Genomic DNA, 19,853 nt, shown 5'->3' with positions numbered 1-19,853 from the left:
GTTTACATGCGAAGTACTGGCAGTGCTGGACAGGACCCAGGCCTGCTGGCTCACAGCCTGGGATCTTGCTGCTTCATGTGGGCCCCAGCTGTGGCCATCAAGAGAGAATGGGACCTTTGTCAGGGCTGAGGGCTGCGGCTCCAGGTTACCTCTTCATCAGCCTCAGGTTGGGGGCTGGGCAGAGGGTTTGCAGTGGAGGCCGTGTGTCACTAGCATGTCAGAGGACAGAGGGGCCTGGTTGGGGATCCAGTGCTCCCAAATCAGTCATGTACTTTCTAGGTTTCCCTGATTCCTAATATTTGGTTAATGTTATTGCAGAAAATGATTCTATAACTGACTGGACTTCACTCATTCTCGCTCTGTGTGTGTGTGTGTGTGTGTGAGAGAGAGAGAGACCACTTCTCTTGACAAAGACCCTCACTCATGCTGGCTTCTCTCCACACCCTCCTTCTTAGCCTGGACTTCAGCTTATCAGCCCCTTTGCTTAAAAAAATCCCAAGATTCCATTATGAGCAATGCCTATCTGAGCATCTCCTGTGTGCCAGGTTCTGTGCCGGGTTCTGTTACCTCTGTTGTTTCCGTTTTGTGCTATACCTAAACCCTTCCACAAAGGTTTCATTTTCCCCCATTACTTTCCCATCTTGTGCTTAAAAATAAATGTGGATCAGGATGGAAACTGCTTTCTGATCTCAGCAAGAAGTGCTTTGGCTTTCAGAGAGGAAAGTGGAGCTATGTCATCTTAACTTGCCATCTTTTTTTTGCCATCTTTTTCAAAAGCAACTTCTATTTGCATGTGTTTGCTGCATAAAGGGTTTCATGATGATATTTCCAATACTGTCCAATACTTACATACTCCAATAGAAACCATTCTTGTTTTCTCCTAGAAGATGCCTCATCTGTCCCAAATGATCATGTTGCCTCTTGGAGAACAGAGAAGTTGTGGTCTCTTTCTTGACTATTGAGATTTCTTATGTTATGCAATCTAGAAAGAAGTCGTCTTTTTTTTCTTTTCTTTTTTTTTTTCTGGTGGTCGGGCTTGAACTCTGGGCCCGGGCACTGTCCCTCAGCTCTTCAGCTCAAGGTTAGTGCTCTACCACTTGAGCCACAGCACCACTTCTGGTTTTCTGCGTGGTTTATTGGAGATAAGAGTCTCACAGCCTTTCCTACCTGTGCTGGCTTTGAACTATGATCCTTAGATCTCAGCCTCCTGAATAGCTAGGATTACAGGCATGAGCCACTGGCGCCCTGCTAGAAGTGGTCTTAAAATAACAAAAATCAAATCAGTAATCACCATGAAACACCACCTGCATTTCTCCAAGCCTGAAGGAAACGAATAATATTTTTTTGTGTGTAACTCCAATCACTTTACTAAAGCATTTTATAAGAGGTATAAGCATCTTGAAGACTTTTGATACATGCGTGTGTGTGTGTGTGTGTGTGTGTGTGTGTGCATGTATGTGAATGAACATGCACACCTGAGTTGGTTCTAGGGCTCAAATGCAGCCTGGGTGCTGTCTCTTAGCTTTTTTGCTCAAGATTAGCTCTTTATCACTTGAGCCACAGCTCCACTTTTGGCTTATTGCTGGTTAATTGAAGGTAAGAGTCCCAGGGACTTTTCTTGCCTAAGCTGGCTTTGAATTGCAATCTTCAGATCTCAGCCTCCTGATTAGCTAGAATTACAGTTGTGAGCCACTGGTGCTTGGCTAGATACGTATTTCCATATTACTTTCTTGAAAGAGTTTATATGTTTTACAGACTTGGGCTTCACAGTAAAAACAAAAGATTTAGGGCTAGGCATGTGTAAATTTGGATCTCTTCTCTGTCACTTTTTAGATTCATCTTGTTGAGAAAAGCCAGTAATCCCTGTTGGCCTCAGTGTATTTAACTTTATTTGTTTTTTTGGTCCGGTCGTGAGGCCTGAACTCTGGGCCTGGGCACTGTCCCTCAGCTCTTCAGCTCAAGGCTAGCACTCTACCACTTGAGCCACAGCACCTCTTCCGGCTTTTTCTCTTATGTGGTGCTGGGGAATCGAACCCAGGGCCTCATGCATGCAAGGCAAGCGCTCTACCACTGAGCCACCTTCCCAGCCCAGTGTACTTAACTTTAAAGCAATGCTAGAACATGTTTGTAGATCTCAACATCAAATGCATGGATTCAGTTTGAACGTGCAGGAGACATTCCATTCACAGGGCAGTAGTGACAGCAGGGGTAACAACAACAAACACTTGTTGCCTGGTTGCTGTGTGCCAGGCTCTTGATGTTCGTCATCTTATTTAATCCTCACAATTGGCTCATGAAGTAGATGTTGCCATTTTCCTCATTGGACCACCGGGAAAGGAAGAAAGCGAGCATGGAGCCCATGTCTTGGTGATGCTTTAATGAATGACAGTCAAACAGAAAAGGACCTAGTATACTTCTTTTTTATTTGTGTATTTATTTAATCTAGATAGGATTTTCTTCTATAGCCCAAGCTGGCTTAAAAATATTGTAACCTTTCTGTCTCAGCCTCTTGAGTGCTGGCTTGACAGATGTGTGCTACCATGCCTGGCTTTTTTGGTGGTGTCTTAGAGATTTCCTTGTAATGTGGTAACGAAGGAATCAAGGAGACTTATGTGCTCTAAGATGAGCAGATATCTAGGAGTACCGTCTACGTGAGAGATGAAGTGTATTAGAAGAGGTGTATTCTGAGGCCTAAGTAAAGGAGAGGGGAGGAGATGGCAGGAAGGGAGGAGATGACAGGAGAGGAGGAAGCTGGAGCTGGAGCAGGAGAGGGAGGATAGGAGTAGAAGTTATAAAGTGGGAACTTCAGCAGGTTGGAGGAAAATGCTGAGCAGTCACATGTCTAGAGAAGGGATCGTCCTACCTAGGAAGGACTCCAGGGTGCATGCGTGTTTTATCCCAACAGTGAGGCAATAGAGGGCAAGGCAGAACTCACACCCTGCCATTCATCATGATTTGGATTAAAATATTTCAGTTCAGCAAATTACAGGTGCTTGATGCCCAATTTAATAATCATATTTCAAAGGTGGGACAATTTATATCTCTGTGTGGACTAGACATGGTATGTGAATGTAAATGACAAGCCAGGGGCTGGGAAGGTGGCTCAGTGGTAGAGGGCTTGCCTTGCATGCCTGAGGCCCTAGGTTTGATTCCTCAGTACCACATAAGCAGAAAAGGCCAGGAGTGGTGCTGTGGCTCAAGTGGTAGAGTGCTAGCCTTGAGCTGAAGAGCTGAGGGACAGCGCCCAGGCCCAGAGTTCAGGCCCCACAACTGGACCCCCCCCCCCAAAAAAAAAGACAAGACAGGCACTGGTGGCTCACACTTGTAATCCTTGCTACTCAGGAGGCTGAGATCTGAGAATCATGGTTTTGTTTTGTTTTATTTTGTTTAGTCGGTCATGGGGCCTGAGCTCTGGGCCTGGGCACTATCCCTCAGCTCTTCAGCTCAAGGCTAACACTCTACCACTTGAGCTACAGCGCCACTTCCAGCTTTTTTCTGCTTATTTGGTGCTGAGGAATTGAATCCAGGGCCTCATGCATGCAAGGCAAGCACTCTACCACTGAGCCACCTTCCCAGCCCAAGAATCATGGTTTGAAGCCAGCCTAGGCAGGAAAGTCTGTGAGACTCTTATCTCCAATAAACCATCAAAAAGCCAGAAGTGGAGCTGTGGCTCAAGTGGTAGAGCATAAGCTTTGAGCACAGAAAAGCTCAGGCACAGGGCCCAGGTCCTGAGTTCAAGCCCTAGGACAGACAGACAGGCACACACACACACACACTCACATTCACACACACACACACACACACACACACACACACACACACAGAATAAATGATGAAACAAAGCAAATGTCAGGATTTTTGTCTGAATGACTAAAAGGAAAATACCATCAACCAAGATGGCATAGGTAAAGCAAATTTGGCAGGTAGAATTGAGAATTCAGTTTTATATCTATTCAGTTGAGATATGTATGGAGCATCCAGGTTGAGACCTCAGGAAATCAGTCAGAGTCATGAGTTTGAAGTTAGTAGAGACTACAGGTAGAAACTGAGGAATATCAGCCATTAGTAGACATTTCAAACTGCAAGACTGGATGAATGCAGAAGAGAAAGAAATGAGCAAGGATGAAGACCAAGAGCCCAGGCTTGGCTGCCCAGCATTCAGAGGTTGGGAGAAGAGGAATCAGCAGTGGAGACTGAGGAACAATAAGAATGCTTGGCCAGTCTCTTACTATCAGTCTCTTACTAATTGAATGGTTATATTGTTTCCAGTATATAAAATACTCTTTCAGCTGGATGCTGGTGGTTCATGCCTGTAATCCTAGCTACTCAGGAGGCTGAGATCTAAAGATCACAGTTCAAAGTCACTCTCGACAGAAAAGTTCCCATGAGACTCTTATATCCAATAAACTAATCAGGAAAAGCTGGAAGTGGTGGTAAAGTGCTAACCTTGAGCACAAAGAGGCTCAGGGATAGTGTCCCAGGCCCTGAGTTCAAGCCCCAGGACCCACACCAAAAGAAAAAAGAAAAGAATAGGTTCATCAAGAAAAAGAGACAGGAGGCCCAAAAAGGGGGCAAGGATCAGGGAAGGAGAATATGAATATAGTAGGTAATATGCATTCATGAAAAGCTCACAATGAGACCCATATTTTGTTTAACATATAGAATACCAAAATAAACAACAATCAAGAATAATCTTAATTTACAGAGAACTTCTGAAGCTTGTAAAGACTTTATGCTCCTCATTCTACTGTTAACTATTTTATCTTAACATATCATGCATCACAGTAAGCAAGTGCTGATACATTATTATAAATCAGAGCCATAGTTGATTCCAGTTCCAGGTCCTGCATCTACAATACCACATCTTTTTGAGGTTTTTCCTCACAGTTTTCCCAACCTTTTTTTTTTTCTTTGTCTAATGACCTGTTGATTTTTTGAGAAGTATTAAGTTTCTAGGCTACTCCTCCCCTGAGGTTTTCTCATGGTTAGATTGGAGCTATAGGATTTGGGGAAGAGGACTATCAAAGCAAAAGTGCCACTAGGAGAGATCTAAGTCAAGCCCAGTGTTTTGTCATTGCTGGAGAGATCTCGAAGGGCATCATGTTATCTAGTAATTTATTGTGGGGAGTATGTACTAGGACCGAATTCTTAGCACTCAGGTATGAGGTTGGGAGCCCATCCTCCACCCTTCCTGCTACCAATGCACACGGAAAACCCAGTTAGTCACTGGGAATGTTGCTCAGTCTCTTTCAGACATTCAGACGGGAGTGAGAATTCGGTTTCCCTTCCTGGAAAACAGCGTTGCAACAAAGCACCTAAGAAATTTACATCTGTTGGTATGTAGTGACACTTTGCTCCCTTTTGCTTGGGAAATATGGGCTGATGGAAATGTATAAAACAGGAAAGAGTGTTTTGAGTAACTAGAAACAACACAACCATCCATTAAATAGTAGGATACTGGGAAGTGACTTTGGGGCTCAAGTAGTAGAGTGCTAGCTTTGAGCTGAAGAACTGAGGGACAGCGCCCAGGTCCAGAGTTCAAACCTCATGACTGACTGACAAAAAAAAAAGTAGGAGACTGGCTAAGCACACATAAATTCTCACTGGATGGAACATCACTTGGGTTGTGAAAGTGATGTTTCTGAGGAGATTGTATTGACACTGGAAAGCCCTCTTAATAAATAGGTATGGTTGGGTGCTAGTGGCTCATACCTGTAATCCTAGCTATTCAGGAGGATCTTTGTTTTAGATTCCAGGTTTTTGAGACTCCAAATCCCTCTTTTCAGAATTTGCTTTTGGAGGAGAGGCATTTCCTTATTAACCTACATAGAATTATATCCTGGAACGTTGAACCAGTAGAACAAAAATCAAAAGTGCACTTAGGAATGACCTAGATGGGAAAACCCAGTGGGGCTGGGCTGGGCCTCGCTCTGTGTGGGAGACAATGCCCAGCCTTCTCCTGTTCCTATAATTCATGGGCCCAAGTCAGGAGCATTGATGTTTGGAAGAAAATCAAAAGCAGATTTAAAGTTGCCTCTTACATCCTGACTTGGGCTAGAGTAACACAGGGAGCACTTATTTCCTGGAACCTAGGAATGTCTGGGTCAGGAGAGATACTCAATTTTTTTTGAGACAGGGTCTGAATATCTCAGGCTGGACTTCAATTTAACTCCTACTGCTTCAGCCTAGTGAGTGCTGGGATTATAGATGTGTACTACCATGCCTGGCCAGACAGTCTGTACAGATGGACACATTAGGGCTCCAGGAGGGGTCATACATGTCAAGATTAGGGAGAAGTGTCCAAAAATTGAGGCCTTTGAGTGGTGATTTCAGAGAAGGTAGAGAGCAGAGGGTGCCTGGCAAGGTCAGCCTGTGCTCAGCCAGTGAAGAGAGAATTACAGGCTCAGACAGAAGAGGAGGATGGGACCAGATTGGGCTGGTGGTCAACTTGCTGGGCGAGGTCTTTCACAGATGAGCATCTGCAGTTACAGAAGAGCCCACCATACCTTCCCGCCAAGCTCCACACAGGCAGGAAGGAAGTGGTAATAACAATGATGGTAAATTCTGTTTCAGACTCAACTGAATGCCCGACATCGTGGTGACTACCCTTGTCATTTACTCACCACAGAAGCCCGAAATAAGGGTACATGATTGCATACACTTTATACAAGTTACCAAAACAACAGAAGTCCCCAAGATCACACAGGAAATGAATTTCAGAGTTGGGTTTTCCTAAGTCTATAGTCTATTTCTTTATACAAGTTCAGATGTGTTTACATCTATTTGTTCCTTTTCCTTCCTTCTTCCCTTCCTTCCTTCCTTCCTTCCTTCCTTCCTTCCTTCCTTCCTTCCTTCCTTCCTTCCTTCCTTCCTTCCTTCCTTCTGATACCAGTCCTGGAGCTTAAATCAGAGCTTGGTCTCTTGTACCCTCGTCCTTTGTTCTCAAAGCTAGTGCTGTAACACTTGAGCCATATCTCTACTTCCTGCTTTTGGGTGGTTAATTGGAATAACAGTCTCACAGACTTTTCTGACCAGACTGGCTTTAAACTGAGGTTCTCAGATCTCAGACTTCTGAGTAGCTAGGGTTACAGGCATGAGCCACTGGTGCCCTGCTCTATGTGTGTTTCATATTCATAGTGGTATGCCCAGTGTTGAGCACCAGGCCACAGATATTCTCGGAGGATTGAATGAGTTAACAAGACTTTGAAGGAAATATTAGAGGGTGAATGGAGAAAGCTCAGTTGGGTTCTAGGAGCCAGATCAGGTCAAGATGTTACTGGAGAAAGGAAAAAGCCAAAGGGGATTTTCCCCAGTAAGAGAGGATGGGAAAATGTCCTCAATTAAGCTTCCCAATTCTGCACAATTCCCAGGAACTTGATATCTACAACAAAAATTATTTTGAAAGGTTTCACAAAAAGGCAAGTCTGCCCTGGGCACTCTCTTAGGCTTTGTTCTTTTACTGAAGATTTAACAGAGATTTATTTTAATAAAACAGGGTCAAGTAGGGAAAAGTAGTAAAGAGGAGGGTAAAGTACCTCTTGCTTAAAATTCAGGAATTGGGGGAAAATGGTAGTTTTCTCTTGGGTTTTATATTTTCTATCTAGTTGAATATACTTGATCATGTTCTATCATAACCCATAATTATTAGAGGCAATGGGTGCTAAGTGGGCCTAGTACCCAAAATAAGCCCAAGATGGATCCTGATATTTTAAAACTGTAGTTTTATTGTTATTAGTAAGGTGCTGTACAGAGGAGTTACCATTTCAGAAATCTGATAATGGCTATTTCTTTGTTGGACAATGTCACCCCTTCCTTTACTTCCCCCCAATTTCCCCTTGGGTCTTGTTATTATTCTAAAATATAAAGATGTGATCTAGGCCTATCCCCAGCCCAAGGGGGCTGTAAGTTACAAGACCTCCGTTAGTAGATATACCCTCTAATTTCCTGTCTCACTACCCATTCATTGAGTTTGTAATTTCTCAACATCTCAAAAGAGATTCCAGAGGCAAATAGCCCCTGCAGTTCCCCTTTTCTTGTAACTCAATGCCTGAGTGGCGAAGGAAATGGGGGAAGAGCTTGTGGATCTGATTTTTCCGCTCTTTTACTTCCTTGCTTCTAGCTTTAATTTTTGAGTATTATTTTTTAATTTTTATTTATTTATTTTTGCCAATCCTGGGGCTTGAACTCAGGGCCTTGTGTGTTGTCCCTGAGCCTCTTTGTGTTCAAGGCTAGTGCACTATCACTTGAGCCATAGCACTCCTTCTGGCTTCTTCTGAGTAGTTAATTGGAGGTAGACTTTCCTGTCTGGGCTGGCTTTGAATCATGATCCTCAGATTTCAGCTTCCTGAGTAGCTAGGATTACGATTATGAGCCATCAGCGCCCATAGAGAGTCTTGTCCTTTTAATAATTACTATTTTAAACTTCTCTTTCCCCCACATTTATATCCTACCTCAAAGATGGGTGTGGAAGAAAAGAACAGGGCCCATGACGGTATCTGACTACCTGGTAGGTGACTCAGGCAAAGCCCTTTCTTTCAGCGTCTCAGTGTCCTTCCTCTGAGCAATGGTTGACTTGACCTAACCAAATCTTGAAAAACCCTTTTGCTGTGATCATACTATTGTTTTAGAAGCAATTGTAACCTAGGAGTCAGAATAGCTCTGAGCTGCTAATATGCAATCTGGTTCTGGCCTGGAGCATACTGGAGAACTACAGGGAGGGGATTACAAACCAGCGATGCATCAGGAGAATGGACACAGAAAAGGAATACAAAAACCTTTCAATCTAAGAAAGTCTGCAAGCAAAAAGAGAAAAGCATACATGTAAAAATAATATAACACAGAACTAGAAATGGGACTGTTTTACTCAGCTGACAAAATCAAGGGAGTCTATTTTCTTGAGCTAGAGCCAATTTCAGTTATTTTAACACTAGCCATGACAATTATCCAAAAAATTACAAGTCAAGATACTAAAGCCATTTGCACAAGCATGTTTATGGTTGCACTATTCATCATAACAAAGTTATAGAAACAGCCCAGATTCCTTTCAATGAATGAATGGATTAAGAAAAAGAATTATGTAGAAAATGGAATCTTACTCATCCATCAGAAAGAATGATAGCATGTATTTGCAGAGAAATGTATAGACTTGGAAAAAATCACGTTAAGTGAAGTAAGTCAGGCTCGAGGAGACAAAGGCCGCATGTTTTCTCTCGTATGTGTAAGTTAGGTCTAATTTATTACATATATATGAATATATACAGGGTCATATGCACAGTATACAAGTGTATTAACTAATAAGATATAAGCAGGGTAGAATTCCAGTGGTGTAACTCTTTTGAGCCACTGACTTACAGGTGAACCAAATGTATACCAGGAAGCTGGAACCGAAGGTGTATATAGTGGGGAGGTTGAGTTGGAAGTAGATGAATAAAGAGAGGAAGGGTGGGAGATTGTAGTCATCATACCCAATGTGTATATATGAAAATGGAACTAGGAAAGCTGAGGGCAATGGGTGTGGTGAGGAGAGATGGGGGTGGGAATCAGGAGAAGGGTGACATTGGTCAAAGTGTTTTCTACTTATACACTGACATGTTGAATTGACACCCTTTCTACAACGACCTAAACATAATAAAATACATGAAAAAACTACAGCCATGAGGCTGAGGTGTTAGAAAATCAAGATATCTACAGACCAATCAAAATGGGGTTTCTGCTGTCCTAAATTTTAGTCCCCAAACACAATTCATCAACACCACATCAGATCTAGTTCTGGGAAATTTATTTTTATTTTCCTAGATTCAAAGAGATACCAACTCTTACGGGGAAAAGAAGTAATAGCTGGAAGGAACATACAGTATTTTCCTTATAATTTTATTTTTAAGAAGGATGGTGTTCTGTGCCCTTTCTTAATCCCTCTCTTTTTTATTAACATATATTAATTGTACAAAGTGAGCAGTTTCATTATGATGTTTCCACACATGCATATAATGTACCTTACTCCTAGCCTCTCTTCATACACAAATGTTTGGCTGTGGGAAACCTATTTTAATGCCACAACTCTCCCCCCAGGCAGGTTCCATTGCCACATCTTTCCCTGCTCTGCACGCTAAATAAAACATCCAGCTGGCATTGAGGTCTGCCCAGGGAGAAAATTCTCATGGGTAGTTTGCCATCAGTTCACGGTCTACGTATTGCAACATGTAAGGTTTATGTTTCTGAAAAAAAAAAAAAAACACTACTCTGATCCCGGTATAACTTGCTCAGTTGTTATACTCTACTAATTTAATTTCACGGGTAACTCAACAGAGAGAAAAATAATTGTATTGTGGTAGGAGGCTCCAGTCTTTTAAAAGACATTTTGATGAAGAGCCCTTTGAAGCAATAGTCAACAAATGTAACAATTAGGAGATGAATTCACTCAAGACAAGATGCAAATAGCTCAATTCCCAACTCCCCCATACCCCCCTGCAAAATCACTTTGAAATACAAATTTTAAGGCTCTTATGGGGATAGAAGGAATAACATCCCTAAAAAGAGAACATTGAGGTTATAAAATAAAACCAAGTGGGTATGAATTAGGAGCAGATGGACATGGAAAATAAGAGAATGCAAATCCATCCATCTGGAGTTCCAAAAAGAGAGAAAAGAGCAAGAGAGGATATTTAAAGAAGGAATGGGGAAATTTTTCCCCTCTCAGAATTAAAGAAAGATGTGAATGATTCGATCAAAAGCATACATCAAGGGTTTACCAGAATAAGTAATTTTACATCTGTATTTCAAGATACTTGGCTTTGGTTACAAGCCCATGCCATTGCTTGGATGTATGGTCAGGGAAATCCAACAATAGCCAAAAGGTGATTGTTTTTTCCCTGAAAGTAATCCTTACGCTATCCTGTACCATTGGGAAGTGGTAGAACAAAGGTATAGCAACAAGGATGGCCTATGGCATGTGTGAAGGCCTGGAAGTACTGGAGATGGGTTTATAATGCTAAACCCAAACAACTGGGAAAAGAAAGGTCAAAATGCTAAAGGCAACTTCTAGTATGGCAAGCAAGGACTTGTAAGGAAAGACATGTATTTCCACTGTGAATGACCCAAAAGAGGTTGGCCTTGTGTAACTTGCTTAGGACCACTACCTCAGGTGCCTGGTTATCAATAAAAAATAATCTGCTGGGGCTGGGAAGGTGACTCAGTGGTAGAGTGCTTGCATGAGGCCCTGGGTTCCATTCCTCAGCACCACATAAGCAGAAAAAGCCAGAAATAGCACTGTGGCTCAAGTGGTAGAGCACTAGCCTTGAGCTGAAGAGCTGAGGGACAGTGACCCGGCCCAGAGTTCAGGCCCCATGACCAACAACAAAAAAAAAAAAGAAAAGAAAAAAGAAATCATCTATTTACCCTTGTGTGTGTTGGGGGGAGGTGAGGATGGGGGGAAAATCTTCCCAATATTTCTACCTTCAACACTTTCTTCCATCACCTTAACCATTTTGCCCAATGTGCTATGGTGTAAGACCTAAGATTAAGATTCAACATCACGCAATATCTTGGCACTTGATAAAATCGATTCAGGAGGATGTGAATTATTCTAATCTCAGTTGTCTCTCTCCACTTTGTTCCCACAGATAAAAATCCCTATCAAAGCAACCTCCCTAACCAAGGTACCAGACCCACATTCTGCTTATCCCTGAGTAGTGAGGTTTAGTTCTCGGTCGCCTGATGGAACTATTCAGCTAAGACAATCCTATGGGAACCAGAGGATACTCTTTCTTGATAATGTGACTTCAGTGGGTTTACTCTGCTCCTGAGTGTAACTCCTACGTGGCTGTGTTTGGCACTGGTGTCCTCCCGTAGGCTCTGAGCACATGCAGCTGATAAATGGTTATTGGTCTGTGCCATGCTGGGTGACAAAAGGCAGGCTATTAACTCTACAGTGGAAATCCTTCCTTCACCTATGATAAAAAGAGGAGGTGACTAAAACAGGGCTCTGTAGGGGTGCACCAAGAATTTCTCTTCACCCTGTCCTCTGTGATCAGGGTCCCTCAGAGGGAGGGGCTGAAGAGTGGGTAGGAGCAAGAGATCACACGTGTGGATTTGAACTTCAGCTCTGCCATCAACTGGCAGACTGACTTTAGGCAAGTATCTACAGCTTTCCTATCTTCTAGATTGGCTAAGGGCTAGTTGCAAAACCAACTATGGTTGGTTTAAATAAAAGATGATTTCTTATTTGGATTATACAGCCTATAAAATTACTCAAAGGGCTGGGGAAGAAAGTGTAAATGAAATGTTGGAAATACACCACCTATTCTCACCCCATGGTCACATTGCCTTGGTGGTAATTCAAGAAATTACTAGCTAGAGATTCACCTACAGATCACTACGCAAATTAGGTGATTGAGCTCTGTTTCCCTTCTAACTCTGTCTTGGTTCAACACTGTGAGAATGCATCTGAACAGTAAAATCTAAGTCACAGCCCTTCCCTCTCCACAGCTTCAGAGAGGACTTAAAACATGTAGCTTCTAATGTTCCAGCCTCTGTGATATGAGAGGTACCCCCACCCCAAAGGTAATTGGTAGATGTTGGTTGAATGGATCTGTGGATTCTACCATGTTGTCTGTATTTTGTTTCTATATTAGTTTATTATTATTATTATTATTTTGGTGGTGGTGGGGCTTGAACTCTGGGCTTGGGTGTTGTCCCTCAGCTCTTCAGCTCAAGGCTAGCACTCTAGCACTTGAGCCACTGTGCCACTTCCAATTTTCTGTGTGGTTTATTGAAGGTAAGAGTCTCACAGACTTTCCTGCCCTGGCTGGCTTTGAACCATGATCCTCAGATCTCAGCCTCCTGAGTGGCTAGGATTACAGGTGTGAGCCACTGGTGCCTGGCTCAACGTTAGTTTTGTAACAGCAATAAGGACCATTCCATGTGTCTTACACAACCTCTTTTAGATTGGCTCTACTTTGCAAACTGCCCCTTGTTTTTTTTTTTGTCGACCATGGGGCTTGAACTCTGGGCCTGAGTACTGTCCCTCAGCTCTTCAGCTCAAGGCGAGCGCTCTACCACTTGAGCTACAGCGCCACTTCCGGTTTTCTGGTAGTTTATTGGAGATAGGAGTCTCACGGTCTCTCCTGCCCGGGCTGGCTTTGAACCGAGATTCTCAGATCTCAGCCTCCTGAGTAGCTAGGATTACAGGCGTGAGCCACCAGCACCCGGCACAAACTGCCCCTTGTAAAGTTATTTTTTGTTTTTTTTTTTCCTTTTCCCAGTGCTATAAATTCTAAAGAAAATGGCTTTGGAAGACATTAACTAAATAAACTAAATAAACTAAACTAAATAAACTAAATAAACACTGGTCCTAAGAAGCTCCCCCATCAGCAATCTTTCTATAATTTTTCATAACCCTGGACATCTGTTGATCCTTAGATAACATCAAAGTATGGGCCAAGGATTTGCTGTTACTGTTCTTTAAATGTAGAGTAATGTTTAACTTGTAGGGAAATAGTATGTCTAAAGAACTATAGAAACTGGCCTAGGAGACCTTCCCCCCTAAAAATCATAGTTATCTAAGAGATACTCTAGCAGAATTAAAAAGAATACACTCACCCTACGTGATGGAAAAGCTTATTCAATGTATACTCTTCTTGCCTATTGGAGATGAAGAAAACTCAAAAGTAGTAGTTCTTGTCTGGATATTTCTTGAATTCCTATCTAGACACCTGGTCATATTACCTAGCAACTCCTAATCGTTTTGCTAAATTTTCAAGCATTGAGAGAATAGATTTAGGATGAGTTTATACCCAAAACATGGCCAAAATAGGTTCTGTGTATTATTCAATAATATGGACTTAAAGGATCTAAGTTTACCCCAAACTAAGGACAATAAGTATGAGTTTTAGGACTTTCATTGAAAGTATTTCTGCATTTAATATATAGAAAGTATTATTCCAAGGTAGTTATCAATTTTGTGACTTTGTATAAGAATTCCCTTCTCTTTTAACTTGTTTGTTTCCATCATATAAGCATGATGGAACTTATTTTTGTGACTGACCCTTGTGATTGAAAACTATATTTTTTGTCATTGATTTTAAATTGATTTTTTTCACTATAGAAGGAGAGGCAGGATGCTGGAATCCAGGTCCTAACTCAGGTTAGGAGAGAGAAGGTCAAACAGAGCATGCTTCTCAGGTCACTTGGGAATGGCTAGATGTCCAGACATGCCTTCTCACTCGGGATAATTAATTTATTATGTGACTTTGGATGGATTCCTCTTTCTTGTGGGACTCTTTTCTCACCAGTGTAAAAGGTTGGTCTAAATCACTTCTGAAGGACATTTCAGTGTCAACACTGTATGATTTTACGATAAGAAACAATTATAATTAGGTCAAAGACGAAAGATATCAGGTCCCATTCCATTTCCTTTATTTCTTTTTTAAAATCATACCACATCTTATTATTATTATTATTATTATTATTTTTGTCGGTCGTGGGGCCTGAACTCTGGGCCTTGGTGCTGTTCCTCAGCTCTTCAGCTCAAGGTTAGCACTCTACTACTTGAGCCACAGCGCCACTTCTGGATTTTTCTGCTTATGTGGTGCTGAGGAATCAAACCCAGGGCCTCATGCATGCAAGACAAGCACTCTACTGCTGAGCCACCTTCCCAGCCCATACCACATCATTTTTAACTAAATAAAATTCCTTGATTCATATGTCCAGAGTCACATAGAGACCATTTCTTCTTGGCTGCCAGCCTCTTGTCTCTCTCTGTTCAGCAGTGGTAAGGCAGATTCCCTTTTTTCTCAGGCAATAGAAACCTAAGATTTATTGGAAAGCAGGGTGGCAAATCTATTGCTGTTGGCTGCTTTCCTGTGAATCGCCTCAAAAGAGCCAAGATGTTTCTCTCTGTGGGTGATCAGACCAGGTCTTTCCAAGCTAACGCCTCCAGCCACCATACCCAGGTTTCCAGTGTCAACCGTGGTAGCACTGGTTTTTAAGACTGATTGCCAGTCACTGGATCCATCTGGATGGTGTCACTCCCTTGACGAGGGGTCAGGGTAGTAAATGGTATGAGCATCATGAGTCCCCAGACGAAGGATTCCTTTTGTGCTCACAAAGACATTTCTCACTTTGCAAAACTTGTACGTGGCCTTCTCAGATGTAGTGCAAGGAACAGCAGAGTAAGCCTTGGTGTCATAGATCAGATGGAGCCTGTACTCAGTCCTAGTGCTGATGACATCCTGGAATCAGGTTGACCTGGTATAACCAGGGCAGCTTCTATCTGTCTTGGCTTTACCATCAATCTCAATGAAGCACTGTATGCAAATTTTCTTTACTTCATGTCATGTCACGGTGTACTCAAGTCTGCTTCTTACGAAAATGATGTGAGGTAAGCATTCTCCCAGCCCGAGGCATTCTCTCAGCCTGTAGGAACCAATGGATGGACGAGGAGCAAACATATCACTCAGTTTGTCCAGCATCCCATGCTTGGGAGCTGCTTTCTGCTTCAGATACTTTTTTTTTTTAATTGTGAAAATACCATACAGAGGGGTTACAATTACACGGGCAGGATAATGAGTACATTTCTTATCAAGCATTGTTGCTTCCTTCTTTATTTTCCCTTCCCATCCCTTCCCATCTCCCTCCATGCCCCTCCCCCCAGACACTTCTTGAAATCACCAGCCATGGCTGTGCTAGGAATAGAAAGAGTCCAATCCATTTTTCTATCCACACTCATGAGTGTTCAAGCTCAGCTGCCATTACTAGCTGCTCAGAGACAGAGAGTTCAGAGTCCCTAGGACTGTACACATCAGCATATCAGAAGCATGGGCAGCTCTAAACTGAGGAACACAGGAGTTTCCTGAAAAACGTAGGTGGTAAGTAGCTCATTGAATGGTGTTAAAGTGCTTCTAGCTCCTCTCTCCTGGGTGGTGATATGAGGACCAGGAATTAAAGCTAAGCTCAGCCTTCCCCAGTAACCAATGAAGAAATCACAAACAAACCAACAAAGAAAACACAAGAACAGAGGTGCTCCTGTGTCCATGTCTACAATATCACAGGTCATACATATTTCCTTTCTTCACAAATCTATAACTTGTAAGGTTTTTGTTTTTGTATGGAATGATTGATTAGAGAAGACCTTAACAATCAATGAATATGGAAGTATCACTTATTGGGTAACTCATTGATAATCTGAATCTTATTCAAAGGAGAAAGGAAAACAAGAAAACTATTGTCAGGAGCTTATTGTTGATTGGTTCTAGTTTTTTTCCTTCTTTTAAATTTTATTTTAAATTACAAAGGAGTAGTTGTACAAAGGAGTTGCTGTTCAACAAAGCAGTTTATGAATACAATGTGTTCCCATCAACATTTCCATGTTCTCATCCATCTCTCCCAACCTATCCCTTTTCTCTCTTCATTCTTAATTTTGTAGGCTATACATTGAATTTTTTTTTACTACATTCTCCCCCTTTCTTCTCTTCATTCATCTACCCCTCCCTTGGCCCCATACTATCCCTTTAAAGAATCTGTTTTCTGGTGTTCATTTTTGTTGAACTATGATTTTGCCCTTCTAAGGAATTATTCTGTTTGAGGTATCCCTTGAATCTACCTTGTTACAGGGCATGAAGATTCCTAACAATTGGTTAAAAGATTATTAGCCTTAATTTATGAAACTACTAGCAGACAAAAATATAGACACTATTCAGATTTACCAGATGGACAAATACAAAAGAATGAAATAAAAATCTTGAAAACAAATGATTATTGAAATAAAATCCTATTATATAAGTGAAATCTAGATTGGATGGAGTTTAAAGGAAAACTAGTGAGTTAATGAGAAACTAGACATAAGGAACATACCCTAAGCATAGCACAAGGAGATGAAGAAGAGGAAAAATATAAGAGATGAAACAAAGCAAGGAGAGTAGAAAGTAATTTTAATGAAAATTCCAGAAAGAAAACAGAATGGCAGAGAAGCACTATTCAAAAGATATAAGGGCAGGGGATAGGGTGGCAATATTTTTCAGAAATAAGTGAAGGCAGGTACCTTCAGATTAAGAGAACACTTTTACAGTTGAACAGAACACATAAAAGACAAGCCAGATTAGATGAGATTTCTGAATATAGCTGCTAACTAATGCTTTGCCTTGAGTTACATGGACCAGGAGCTAACAAGGCAAGAATCTCAAGTCTTACCAACTCTGGGTGCTGATAGCTTCCATCCCCAAGTCTTATGGCTCCCATGGGAACTGAGTTCCTGAAACCACGTACCCTGCCTCCTTCCCAAGAAAAGAGGATCCTGGACAAGAGTTCTCTGAGATGTGGCTGTGGAGGGTGGTAGGCAAGGATGAGGCTGCTGGAGAGCAGAACTGGCTTGTCCTGATTCCATGTACCAGGAAGCCCTGCCACCACCAGGTAGACAGTCCTCACATGCTGGTCTTAGCAGGACAGAACACATGTCCCAGGACAATAATGCTTATCTTTCCTTTCTGCAAAGAGGAGGATTTAAAAAAAATTACAGTTCTGTTCATATTCTATCATTTTATATTGGGTACATTTGAAGTGGTTAAACTTTTTTTTTTTTGCCAGTCCTGGGGCTTGAACTCAGGGCCTGGGCATTGTCCCTGAGCTTCTTTTTTGCTCAAGGCTAGCACTCTACCACTTGAGCCACAAGGCCACTTCTGGCTTTTTCTGTTTATGTGGTACTGGAATTGAACCCAGGGCTTCATGCATGCTAGGCAAGCACTCTACCACTAAGCTACATCCCCAACCCTGGTTAAACTTTTTTAAATTAACTTAATCTATAAAGAGCATAGGGAGCTCTATCTAGATTTAATGGAGAGAACTACTTTCAGCTAGATCCCAGAAGTGGAGATAAATGTGCAAGAAAGGGAGATGATACTCTGTGTGTGTGTGTGTGTGTGTGTGTGTGTGTGTCTGTGTGTCTGTGTGTCTGTGTCTGTGTGCATATGTGATTGGGTAAGTTTTATGGAGCCATTGGTGGTTTGAAAAGTGTTTGAATGAAGATTGATGGGTATGTCGATTTCAGTAGCCAAAAGTAGGTAGATTTTAGAGACTGTGTATGTGCATATTTTAATCACTGAATATCCTTTTAGCCTTCTGTTAGCTATGTGTTATGTTATGAGATTATGTGATGTTATATATCCTGTTATGTTTATTCCTGGAGAATAATTTTCTCTCCCACTCTCTTTTTGGTTATCTTGGGCAAATGGGTTAAATTCTCTGAGGTTCCATTTCTTTCTCTTTAAAATGAGATTATCCCCAAGGTTGTTCTGAGTACAAGTATATTTCTGGGATTATTCTTCAGAAACATTGGCTCTCTGGGTTCTGAGTTCAAATCACAACCTCAGTCTTAGATTGAGGACCTTTAAGGATTATCTCTTCCAATGCTTTGATGTCACCAATGGGAAATCAAGGATCAGAGAAGAGACAGGTCTTAGGGCAGTGGGAAGCAGGGATTCTAGCTTACTCTTCTGGGTGGGGAGCCTGGTGATCAAAATAAACACTCCCAAGTGAGAGCCTCCACTGCCTTTAAGGTTTCCTGCTTTGTTTGGATCACAGATATGGCCTCATTGTGGCGCTCTCCACAGACCCCAGACTTGGACACAAGAAAGTATTTAGGAATCAAGCACTCCATCTAAGATCCTGATAGCTCCTGTCATTCTTGGAAGAAAGCTTCTCCAAGATGCATTTTTTTCTCATTTGTAAATCAAGATGACATTAACATCTGTTCAGTATCATGTGAGGATTAAATTGGATAAAACATACAAGGGGCTTGACATGCTAATTGGCTGAAAAAAAACTTTTCCAACAAAAGTTAACAATGATGATTATAAATTCTCTACAGTAACAGGGCTCTTACATGGTAAAACCACATGCATCTCCAACAGCTAATTTTTGTCTATAATGTTTGCAGAACCTCATCTTTTAACCCAGCCAGGTGACAGGAGATTTTAATGATTTGGAGGAAAGTTTTCACAGGCTGCTTCTAGTTTTCTTCTAGACTTTAATTATGTAGTTTTCTTTTCTTTTCCTAGTCCTCCCCGACCTCCCTCACTAGTAGCCATGTGGACAATTTCTCAACATCCAACACTTGTCTTTGTTTTATCAGAAAAAGCATTCTCTCTTGACATGTCACAGACTGTTTCATTAACCTTGGGGTAAACAAATGCCTACTCCTAGGGAGAAATACTCTCAGCCTTTGAGAAACAGACTCTGGAACCCACCATCTCTTGGACAGGATGTGAATAAGAAGACATCTGAGATCTTCCATCCTTTCTTTGATGGGGATTTTGATCCTTACCCAGCTTCTACTTTATTGTCAGACCCTATAATTTATATTTGAACATAAGGAACAGTTCAACCTTTCTAGTTTTATTAGGACTGTTATGAGTAGATGGAGAGGAAGTACAAACCTTGTAAAATTTGAGTTTTCTTGGGTGGAGGGAAGTGGTTAGCTTAATCATCTCTAAGGTGAGCAGGGTTCTGGTTGCTACCTGTTGTTTGCCAGAGATGATAGAAATCATCTGACCCTCCCTTTGTCATCTCTTCTTGGTCTCTTCTTTCTGTTTATATTTAGTAGTTTCCCTCCTCACTACCTTTCCACCACATCTAGATACTACTCTGGGTCTTCAGGGTTCTTTGTCTCTGTTTTAATTTTAAAGCACCATTGAATGTTGTATGCGTTTTGTTCAAGCTAAGTTATGAAGGCAAATGCAAAAGTCAGAAAGTTGACTGATCCACTTAGGATGAGTTTTGAGATCTGGGAAAATTGTTTCTTAGAGTCATAGTTATTATTATCATGGGACATTGGAGGAAACTGAAGCCTAGAGAAAGGAAGTACT

Source organism: Dipodomys ordii, unplaced genomic scaffold (assembly GCF_000151885.1).
Source record: "Dipodomys ordii isolate 6190 unplaced genomic scaffold, Dord_2.0 Scaffold13, whole genome shotgun sequence".
In the NCBI taxonomy this organism is placed as follows: domain Eukaryota; kingdom Metazoa; phylum Chordata; class Mammalia; order Rodentia; family Heteromyidae; genus Dipodomys; species Dipodomys ordii.
The sequence above is the reverse complement of the archived record's forward strand: the minus strand, read 5'-3'. Positions refer to the sequence as shown.